Source organism: Ursus maritimus, unplaced genomic scaffold, assembly GCF_017311325.1.
Source record: "Ursus maritimus isolate PB19 unplaced genomic scaffold, ASM1731132v1 scaffold_15, whole genome shotgun sequence".
Lineage (NCBI taxonomy): Eukaryota > Metazoa > Chordata > Mammalia > Carnivora > Ursidae > Ursus > Ursus maritimus.
This window is the reverse complement of record NW_024423897.1, coordinates 12,491,892-12,503,422: the sequence shown is the minus strand read 5'-3', so window position 1 is coordinate 12,503,422 and position 11,531 is coordinate 12,491,892.

Sequence of the window (11,531 nt, the reverse complement as noted above, 5' to 3'; positions counted from 1 at the left end):
ATGCCAGACTCGTACTATTCTTACTTTTACTGTGTTTTCTTAAAGGAGTGTTTCTTCATTTCTGTATCCACATAGTGCAATTTCCTAAGACTTTAAATGATTATTTGCTTGTTTTTCTGGAGACTAGGTACATTGTCATCCCAAAAGTGACACCTCCTTTCCTTTTACACTCAGGTCTCTATTTGTGGCTGATTTTTTTTTTTTTTAATTTAGGATAAAATTTACATGAATGTGGAGCTGGGGGTTTGGGGGTGGTTATACATCAGACTTAAAGAGTTTTGTACCTCAGAGTTAATTCTCACAGGTGTCCCATGCCATAATATGCTAGTTAGTTATTCCGGAGAAGAGATGATGTTGAGACAGAACAATTGTCATCTGCCAAAGGTTAATAAAACTAGTTGATATGGGAGTTAGGCCTAGAGCTCAGCAATTTTGCTTCAACCAAGGAATAATGTTTTTATACCAGTGTTGGAAGGATCTATCAAGTATTTCTCTAAGGACTGTCAATAGTCTACATATTAAATATCCAGTCAACTCATAAAGCACAAACCCCACACAAAAGATAAAGTCTTTTCCTGAAACACTGCACAAACACCTTCATTCCTCTGCTCCCTCAGGCTTTCTAGCCAGCAGGCTCTCCATCTATGCTTGCAACTTATATTTGAGTTAAGAGGAATTCATGGGCCCTTAAAGCTTGATTTATGAGCCTGTATCTTAAGCAAAATCTTAGTGGAAGAGCATATAAAATATCCTAATAGGAGAGCTCCTAATCTTATAATTTCCTAAAATTTGAAAGACTTCCCCTCATCCAGAATGTATTTTCACTGCAGTGTTCCTATTATGAAAGGGAAATTAAGAGCCCCTTTTGTAAGAAGGGGACAACAAAGAAATACACAAAATCCCTATTAGGAAGTTTTAAAAGCTGGCAAGACTTCCACCACTACCTTTCAGGGTATCTAAAGATACCTGTATCTCTTCTGGTTTCTGTTGCTGTTTTTAAATACAGTAGGGCTCTCTTCAGAATCAGCTGCGCAGTAATAATCCCTTCATTGTTCGAACCTAAGTCTCCAAACCTTTATAATGATGCCTGTACATATTTAATACTTCTCTTTAATACATTAAACACACTCAAAGTATTAATTTTAGATATTCCGTGTAAAATATTTGAAGTCCATTTTTTATATCAAATAAGTTTTCACTGCATAGATGAAAAATGATCTCAAATTGGAATAGGGTTTGACAGACTGGTTCAGTTCTGAAATACCCATTGTCCCATAATGGACTAGTAACTATATACAGATAGTCAAGCTTTACATAGTAAGGAGTATGCCTTTTCAAAAATCGTCTGCCAGAGAAATTCTTCTATCACAGAAGAATCGTGACAATATTCAATGCAGAGGTGGAATATATCTTTTGACGGGCAACTAACTGTAAACAGTTGAAATGTTTAAGACTCAACAAAATTCATGAGGAAAAAAGTATACATTGAGTTCTTGAAATTATTTTAGTTTGAAAGGGCTTTAATTAACACACAACTGTCTCTAAAAGAAGCCGTAACTCAAACTTCTCAGCTAATAGACCAGCGAAGACTCTCTAAGGATAAGGTACTTTGTGAAGGTTTCGCAAAATACAGAGCAAGGGTGGGCTGCCCACAAAGCAGGAGGGAGGTCTTATCTCAGCAAAAGGATGACGCATGGAAGAGACTGAATGGGAGAAGTGAGGGAGATTAAAGAATAAAGATCACTAACATCCAAGGGATGGCTGGTAAGAGCGAGGATATCAATAGTTCTCTGGAGAAAGCAATAAATGTTGAAGGGAAGATAATGAGTTTGGTGCTAAACTCTATGAAAATTCAGGAAATAACCTCATACCTATACACATGTATGCAGTGCTCATTTTATATACCCTCAGTAATTCATGTATAGTAATTCATATCAATTATATTTCACTCATGCATATGTGCTCACATTTGTGTGTGTGTGTGTGTGTGTGTGTGTGTGTGTGTGTGTGTGTGTAAACCTGTATTTTCCTAGGACAGTATAGTGTTTCTCTACAGACTATGGATTGGATGAAGCTGAAATAAAATCCTATAGCTGTTGCTTCCTAAATGTGGATAAATTATTGAAACTGACTTATCTGCAGATGCCTTATCTAGTATTCGATACCAGATGGAATTACTTGGGAATAGTGCCTATCAAGCACATACAGCGATGCCTAACACAAAAGTATTCAATACATCTTTTAGCTATATAAGTATATAGTAAGGAATATTGAATAGGTTATCAACATATTTATAACTACTAAACTAGTAGAAAAAAAATCTCCATTGATAGAATAATCTATAAAAAAGGCAAATAGTCTTTATTACTTGAGTTTTTGTAAGTGTATTTTAGAACCATATATTAAAATATTTTACAAAGGGGATGAGAGAATGATTCAACTTGATGGTTTTCACAGCCCTTGCGTGTGGGTATAGATCTAAGTCATTTCTCTACTTGGTAGCATGCTCGTTAGACATATATCTGTAGCCAGAGTACCCAGCGCTACTGCTGATATGAATTCCCAATTCCACAATGAGCCTTTGATACAAAAGACCAATTTAATTCAGAAGGTTTTATCTTGTGACTTTATTTTCTAAACATTTTAAGTTATAATTTAGTGAATCTTTAAAGTATATGAAATGGTATCATTTCTTGAACATAAACAATGATTATTTGGACATCTGGCTAAATCTCTGTATTTTATATATCCAAACCAGTGTGGTTATGAATGCACTGAATAACCATGTAATTCTGGTAAGATTCTATTCAAACTATTGGGTAGCTAGCACTGTCTATTTATAATGAAGGGGCTCAAATGATATTGATGGTCATCCTCAAAAATTCCACACAAAAATATGTGGTAGGTTTAGATTTCCCAGTTACATTGGAGGTTAGAGATATACCTAACCTTTAGAGCACATTTGAAATCACCCTGGGTTTATTTTGGTATTGAAGTTTTTCAGCTTCCTAAGGATTTTATTTGCCTGAGAGAAGAGAGAGAAAGAGAGATAGGAAGGGGAGAGAGAGAGAGAGAAAGAGCACAAGCAGGCTTCCCGCTGAGCAAGGAGCCCAGTGCAGGACTTGATCCCAGGACCCTGGGATCATGACCTGAGCCAAAGACAGACGCTTAACCAACTGAGCCATGAAGGTGCCCTGAAGTTTTTCAGCTTTCTAAAGGGCCACCCTGGGCCCACTGGCTACATTCTTTTTGCCTCTGCCCATTTTTTTTTGAATTTTTTTGTTTTTTTTATTTTATTTTTAGCAAAAGGAGACAGCATAACCAACATTTGGTCCCTTTGCATGGTAGAAAGAATCTTACAGATTATTTATTGTTTCTATCTCAATAGGATCTTAAAAGGATTCAAGGGAAACCTGCATTTTTTTATCATCAATTACCCTAATGCAACAGATAATTGAACCATTAATTAGGCTTACCTACAAGAGCTCATTCATTCTGAGCCTCCTGTAATCATGAGCAAGGCAACATCTAGAACTCTAAAATTATAGAATTTCTCCTTTTTACTCAAAATAATATCATGCTACTGGAAATATAAACATGGTGGGGCACCTGGGTGGCTCAGTTGACTAAGTGGCTGCTTTCAGCTCAGGTCATGATCTTAGGTTCCTGGAATCAAGCCCCACATTGGGCTCCCTGCTCAGCAGGGAGTCTACTACTACCTCTCCCTCTGCTTCTGCCTCTGTCCCTACCCCTCACTCATGCTCGTGCTCTCTCTCGTGCATGCACATCACTCTCAAATATCAAAAAAAAAAAAAAAAAGTGGTAAACTGGAAATTAACTTCTTTTTAACTCAATTAAGATTAAAGGGAATCTATTAAAATTCTCTTAAAAGTGAACATTAGTATAAATTGAAACAATCTGGAGTTTTGGATGATGATTAATCTTAGATTTTCCCTCCTCCTCTCAACTGTATGTTATTATAGCTTAATCAGACATTTCTCAGTATCATGGAACTAGATGTAAATTTGTCTTCAATAATTTAAATTCTATTACTTCATTTTCACATTAACTGCAATTTTTCAGTGGAGAGTGTTTCAAGCTCTGGTAATAACACTTGATGTAGTACCACTAGAGGAATAAAGAGGTTGCTGTCTTCAGAAGTCCTTCTCCCTTCTTATATTTTGCTACCATTTTTGATACAACTCCATTGTGTACAGAAATGGAGAACAGGAAAGTGAAACATCCTTGAATTCCTATTTAAAAGAGAGTTCTTAAATACATTATTTATTTCAAATGCAAATATCTAAAGTTACCAGACAGGTTGTCTAAATAAAGTATCCTACTAGGAGTAGTGAACTGGAGGGTGATGTCGCATTAAAAGAGTTATCAGGTCTCAGGCTCAAACTCACTGTTGCCAGGCACACTGGAGTCCTATGTTGAAGTCATTATGAATCGCTCAGAAGAAACATACCTGGAATTTTGTGTGAGTGAATTCTTGCAATTCACAAAGAACTGGCTTAAATACTTAAAATACTACTTCCCTTTCTTCCTTCCTCCCGACCCTATGGCACCCTTAATCTATAGGCATATCTGGCCCAGAGATCACCAGTTTGCAACCTCTACATATCATTATTATTATCCATACTAAATTTTATTATGTGCTTATCAATATTTCAGTAATTTAATCTAATCAACGTTTATTTTGAAAATAATGAATAATGTATAAGTTTAAGATGGATTTATTAATATTTGAACAATGTTAACTTTCTACATAGAGGTGGCTCTGTTTAGTGAAAAGACCCATGGTCTTAAGAGTCAGAGAGTTCCAGTTTCAATATTCCATTCTCCCACCTATTAGCTATAAAACCTTAAGTTTGATGGACTTTAAGTCTCAGATTTCTCACCTGCAAAATAAAGATACTACTACTTAAGTTGCAGGATAATTGTGAGGAAGAGAATTGATATATACCTGTAAAATACTTTCACCATTTTTGGCTTATAGTGAAGATTCAATGGTGCATCTATTCAAAGATACATTATGTAATCATTAAAATCCTTTTCAATGAAAGCTTCAAAATATCTTGTTTTATTTCACTGACAAAAAAACACAACCTAGTAATCTTACATATTCTAAATCTACAGTCAAACAGGTTCGAGTGCTCCACATACACACCCATGCAGCCATTCACTCAAAATATGTATCAAGTGTGAGCTCTATGTCAAAGAGTCTCTGAGATAAATCTTACTTAAGTTCACAAATAAATTCCAGTCATTATTTGCTGTAGGAATCTTGAAAGAACTTGGTAATTAGGATAGAATAATGGCAGAAGTAGGAAAGGAGTGGGTAGGGTGCGGAAATTAAGATTTGAGGGAATGGCAAATAATGAATCGCGGAACAGTGCATCAAAAACTGGGGCTGTACTGTGTGGTGACTAATATAACAAAATAAAAATTAAAAAAAAAAAAAGATTTGAGGGAATGACATCTTAACCAACATAGGACAATGAAGGATTTTACAGCAAAAAGACGAGTCAGAATGTTCTTGACATTTAAGGCTCCAGAAGAGAGGAAGTCTCCAGAAACCTCTAGAGTTTAGTTCATTAAGGGAATTGAAGGAACGATGATAGAATCATTATATGACAAATACAAATTATCTCAATAAACTTTCCCACTAAACCTGAAGCTGCCTCACAAATCTCAATCAACAATCCACTCTCAGCAGAATTACTTTGATATGCAAGATGGAACCTACACATATTTTTCTTTTCTAAGTTTTTCCTCTTTTCTAATTTTCTATTTTCTAAAATCTTATTATGATAGACAACATTATATTAGCCCAGAACAAATATAATGACACATATAATACAGACGGTAATGTTAAACTTTAGGCAAAGGTGTGATTCCATGAAATGAGGAAAGTGAAATTGGGACAGAAGAGAATAAAACAAAAAACATCAATGAAATTGAGAAACACTATTTGAAATGCCCAAGGAAGAGGCGTTCCTAGATGGAAACCACTATCAGTAAGACTTATATTTACTGTAATAAAGGTACAAACTGTTTGTCAGAGATAAATCATCCTCCTATGTCTTAATACTATCATTTAGTTATTTCTTGGGAAATGAAATCGCCACCTTTAGTACTCATAAGATCATAATGATTTCAAATCAAAGGAAGCAATCATGAGGTTTGATCCAGTCAACACATACTGACATACTAAACATAACACTAGCATTTTGTTTTATCTTTTCATTTATAAACTCTGCACCAATGATGTACAAGACAAACTGCTTATACTTGGAAATGCAAATATAAATAAGACACAATCCCTATCCTAAAGAGTCAGTAGGGGGGATCAACGGGAATATTTGCAATGTAGAGTTTGAGATTTGGTAATATGAAGAAATGGACAAAATAGGATAGGCAGAAGGCGGGAAGGAATTAACTCTTGAGAAGTTGCAGAGGCAGCTTAGAAAAACAGTGACAGAAATGCGTTCTTAAAAAAAAATCTATCAATTTACACAGTGGTTGTACAAATGCATTACTGAAGTTTTCAGCTTTTAACTTAGAAATGAAGGACAAAACAAGGCTTTATATGTTAAATAATAAACTATATTTTAACAACTAATAGGTATTATTAGAGTTCGGAAAAGACCACTGAAAGTATGAGCTTTTATTACTGAAAAAGGCTTCTAGGAGGAAAATTTGATCTGTGTCCTAGAAGGTATTCTAGGATACAAAATGCAGAAAAAGGCCAAAGTCCTATACCTTGTACGAAATGGAAAAATGCTTGAATTATGGAATTGAGACCATTTGAGCCCACATGATCCTTCTGTTTCTACCTGTTATTACAGATGAGCTGTCCGTATTCGTATGAAAAACTAACTTGCATTTATGCACTAGATCCTGTATTCTGCCTACTCAAGAACATGGATCCAGCAGGTTCCTTATATCCTGTGACTAGTTCTTCTCCTTCTCATAAATCCTTTTTCCTTCAGTTTATGCATACATTGTAATTTCTACCATCATGTAAAACAAACCTTATCTTGACCTTATTTACCCCTGTAACACCAATATTCCATTCTCATTTACAGCAAAACCCTTTGAAAGTTTCATATACTCCCTTTTTCCAATATTTTCATTTATTCTCTATTGATCCCCTCCCATCAGTCTGTGGTCTCCAATCCTTCATTAGAAGTGCTATTGTTGGGACACCTGGGTGGTGAAGTCAGTTAAGCACCAGCCAGACTCTTGCTTTCAGTTCTGATCATGATCTCACAGTCGTGATCTCAGGATGGTGAGGCCAAGCCTCCACACCACAGAGTGTGGTGTCTGCTTGGGACTCTCTCCCCCTCTCCCGCTGCCCCTCCCCACCCTGTGCACTCTTTAAAATAAATAAAACTTTTATTTATTTTTTTTTAAAGAAGGGCTATTGTTAAAGTGACCAATGACCTTTATATTTTCAAACAATATATAAGGGTCAGGCCTCATCATTGTTGAAGTTCTGCAAATTTAACATTTCATCCATCCTCCTTGAATACTTCCTTCACTTGGCTTTCTGGATGCTACACATGCCCAGGTTTCCCTCTACATTACTTGTCACTTTCCATCCTTCTTGTTCATCTGACCTCATATCCCCAACCACTAAATAAAAGTCAGTCCATGGTGCTTTTGTAACCTTTAGAAGCTGATTACATTGGTGATTTAATCAGTCCTACTATTTTAAATGCTATCTATAAGCTGTTGTCTCAAAATTTAGTTTTCTAACCTAACCTCCTCACATGAACTTCATTTTAAAATACTCAACTACTTACTTGATATCTCCACTTAGATATCTGTTAGATATTTCAAATTTATCATACCCCAAACTGAATTCTTCATCCACCCCACGCACCCCCCACCACCACCAAAATCTGTTCCTCCCACAATATTACCCGACTCAGTGATTAGGAGTGCCACCCTTCCAATTGCTAAGACCAAAACCTTTGGATTCATCCCTTTCAGTTAACCAGCAGATTGTGCTGGCTCTATTTTCCAATACATTCAGAAAACTCTTCACTTCCGTTACCACTGTGGTTGAAGTCAACAGTCTCTTGCCTGGATCATTGCAACAGACATCTATTTTCCCATCTTCAGATACCTTACAGTTTCATAACAGTAAAGCAATCCATTATTTAGATAACAGTCTGATGACCATTGAAAATGTACCTCAAGGCATTATTCGTCGACCTTGCATGGCTTCCTATTTCACTGAGTGAAAATCCATCCGATGTCTTACAATACCCTAAGTGATCTAGCCTGTCATTACCTCTGATTTTGTCTTTTCTCCTTTCTCTTTCTACTCTAGCAGCCGCAAAAACCTTGCTGTGTCTTAAGTATACCCAAGGGTTTTGTGGTTACTCTTTCTTCTGCCTCTCACATTCTTCTGAGATATTTAACATCCATGGATTAATTCTACTCTTCATCTAATTAAGGCTTTATATCAAACATCACCTTTTCTTTGAGCCCCTTCTTGCCTATCCCTTTTTAAATTCCCTATGCCCCTCTTTCCCAAGTTATATTGCTTTATAACTGATTTATGTACATATCTATCATCTGTCTTGTTAATTGTTTTCATGAAAGCAGGAACTTTTTTGTTGGTTTTGTTCATCTACTCAATCTCTGGTACCTAGAAAAGTGTCTGGCACTTGGTTGACAATGAATACTTGTTTAAAGATTCAATGAATAAATGAATGGACCAGTTTTAATAGGGTTAAAATACTATAGAGCAATAAAATTGTAATATAACAGTAATCTTACAGAAATTATTTATGTGTAAATTACCTACGTCGGAGTGGAGAATGGGGATTTTAAGCCTATATAAAGCTTGTGGAATATGCAAGAGAGAACCAGGTCACGGGCCAGCTGTGCAAGTATAGGCTTATATCATTTCTTTTGCCTTCTTTTCCTTTCACTACTGTCTCTCACAACACCAGCAGTAAGCCAGATGGGTTTATGTGGTACCTGGATATGGTGTTGAATAATGAATCACATGAGAAATGCGTATCGTTTTAGTTCTGTCACTCTTACTTTTATAAATCTTGCTTTTTAATTAAGAGAGTGAGGGCTTCTGACTCCATCCTCAGGAAGTAACCATATTTAAAGGTAGGGTTGGGTAATACTTAGTTTTATTATTCCTGCATAATACATACTTCTATTCAGAGAAAATAATACTAGCTTTCCACTACTACTATTGACATAAAATTTTCCCTTACAATACATTTATGTAATAAACCAGGAAAATGATTTGAGAAGTATTGAGTAACAAATTTTTGGTATGTAACAATGGCAAAAATAATGAAGATAATACACGAATAAGTGCACATTTTAAAACTCCAATTGGATAAGACAATGACTAATTTCAAGAAAATTATGCTTTATCCATCCCAGATGGGAACATTTATACAATATTATTGTTTGGGCCTTATCATAAAACTTAAGAAAACAGGACAGAAGGACATAAAATAGGGGCACCTGGGTGGCACAGCGGTTAAGCGCCTGCCTTCGGCTCAGGGCGTGATCCCAGCGTTATGGGATCGAGCCCCACATCAGGCTCCTCTGCTGGGAGCCTGCTCTTCCTCTCCCACTCCCCCTGCTTGTGTTCCCTCTCTTGCTGGCTGTCTCTATCTCTGTCAAATAAATAAATAAAGTCTTTAAAAAAATTTTTAAAAAAAAGGACATAAAATAAAGTCTCTTTAACCTCTCCATCAATCCCTTGAGGCACAGCAAGTAGTCTATTAGAATTAGTTAATATGTATCTAATTAATGAGGCTTGATACTTGAACATCTGCATTTTGCTCTTCATTTATTTTCCTTCTCCAGGAAAAACCCTCTGAACAGTCAAATTATATGTAATAGGTCCAATTAGTAGAGAGGGAGCCTGAACATCTTCAGAGAAGTCATGAAAAAGTGTGGTTGGATTAAGCTTAAACCTGATGTTCTTCCCTTGTTTTCATTTCTCTTTTTCCAGCACAAGTCAAGTACAGCACCCATAAATTAAAGATGAAGACAGAGGCAAGAGCCCAGGTAGTTATGACAAAGACAATAGCACTAGGTTTTGCAGGCCTTATACTGAACACTAGGCCTGTTCTCATTGAAGGTGGTTAGGGAGCTTGAACAAAATTTCTAGGAATTGGAAACATTTCTAGAAGTCCGCTATGCCCAACTCCCCTTAGAGATGGATAATTATTAATACCTCCCATTTTTAAGTATGGTCACACTTCCTCTGATCCTTTTCTAATACCATTTCTCCCTTCTGACATTGCCACCTCCATTTCTCTCTACCAATTTGTGCTTCAAAATCCAAGTCCCAGTTCCTCATAAAGCCTTCTTAGGTTATTCTAACCTCCATCACACCCTCTTACCATGATCTTTTTAGTATCATTTTCAATTAAAAGATTAAAATTTGGTTATTGACAGGATATTTTCTAGTTTTTTTGTTACACAAAATTAGCAATTTATTACATAGTCTTGTCCTCAACCATAATTATGTATATCTAACAAGTGCCTTTTAATGGCTATAGGTTATATTATGCACTTTTTAATCCCCAGAGCTTAGTGTATATATACATATATATAGATCTTCCTGTGTATAAATACCATAATTTTATAACCCATGCGGAACATAAATGTGAATAACTTATATGTTCTAATTATATAAGAGAATATGCCTGCATGGGTTTTGAAATTCCTGTTCTTGCTGATGAAATGCTTACATTTAATAAATATCCAGCTGTGACAGCTAAAATTAACACCTCTTTCTGTGCCATTAAGTAGAATGCTCTGCAAGACTGCACTGGAGTGGAATGCAGCATTTACCAATTTTAGAACCACTAGGAAAATAGGGCATTTTTTAGCTTCAATTCATGGTAGTATCACAACACCAAACATCACAGGCTCAGTCATCCTAAATGTATACATAGATAATCATTATAACGAAAGTTACCATTTATCGATAGATTCACTGGATTACAGACAATTAAGATTTTTATGTATGTTATGCCATTTAAGCCTCCGGACAACTTCGTAAGTATGATTGTTAACCCAATTTTACAAATGAGCAAACGGAGATGCAGGTAGTAGTACTTGATTTGCTCTAGCTGTTCTTAACTTCATCTTTATTCTTAGCTGGATTTCAGATCCATCTTAGTACCATTTCTTACCAGTATATCTCAGGTACATTTCTACGGAGTATAAACCAGCCCTTCCCATATATTCTGGTCATCATAATCTCTCAACCCAGTATAACACCTAGATTGCCATTTTTTCCACCTTTCAATAACTAACCCATCAGACATTAACTAAATTGCTTCTATATATAAATCATAGACCCAGTAATTGGGAAATCTACAGAACTTCATTAAAAAAACAAAACAATAAAACACTTATCATCATGGAATCTATAATAAGTATTTGGATTTATGAAGAGCATTAGTTTCCCATTGCTTCTGTAACAAATTATCACAAATGTAATATAATAAACAAATTCAAGG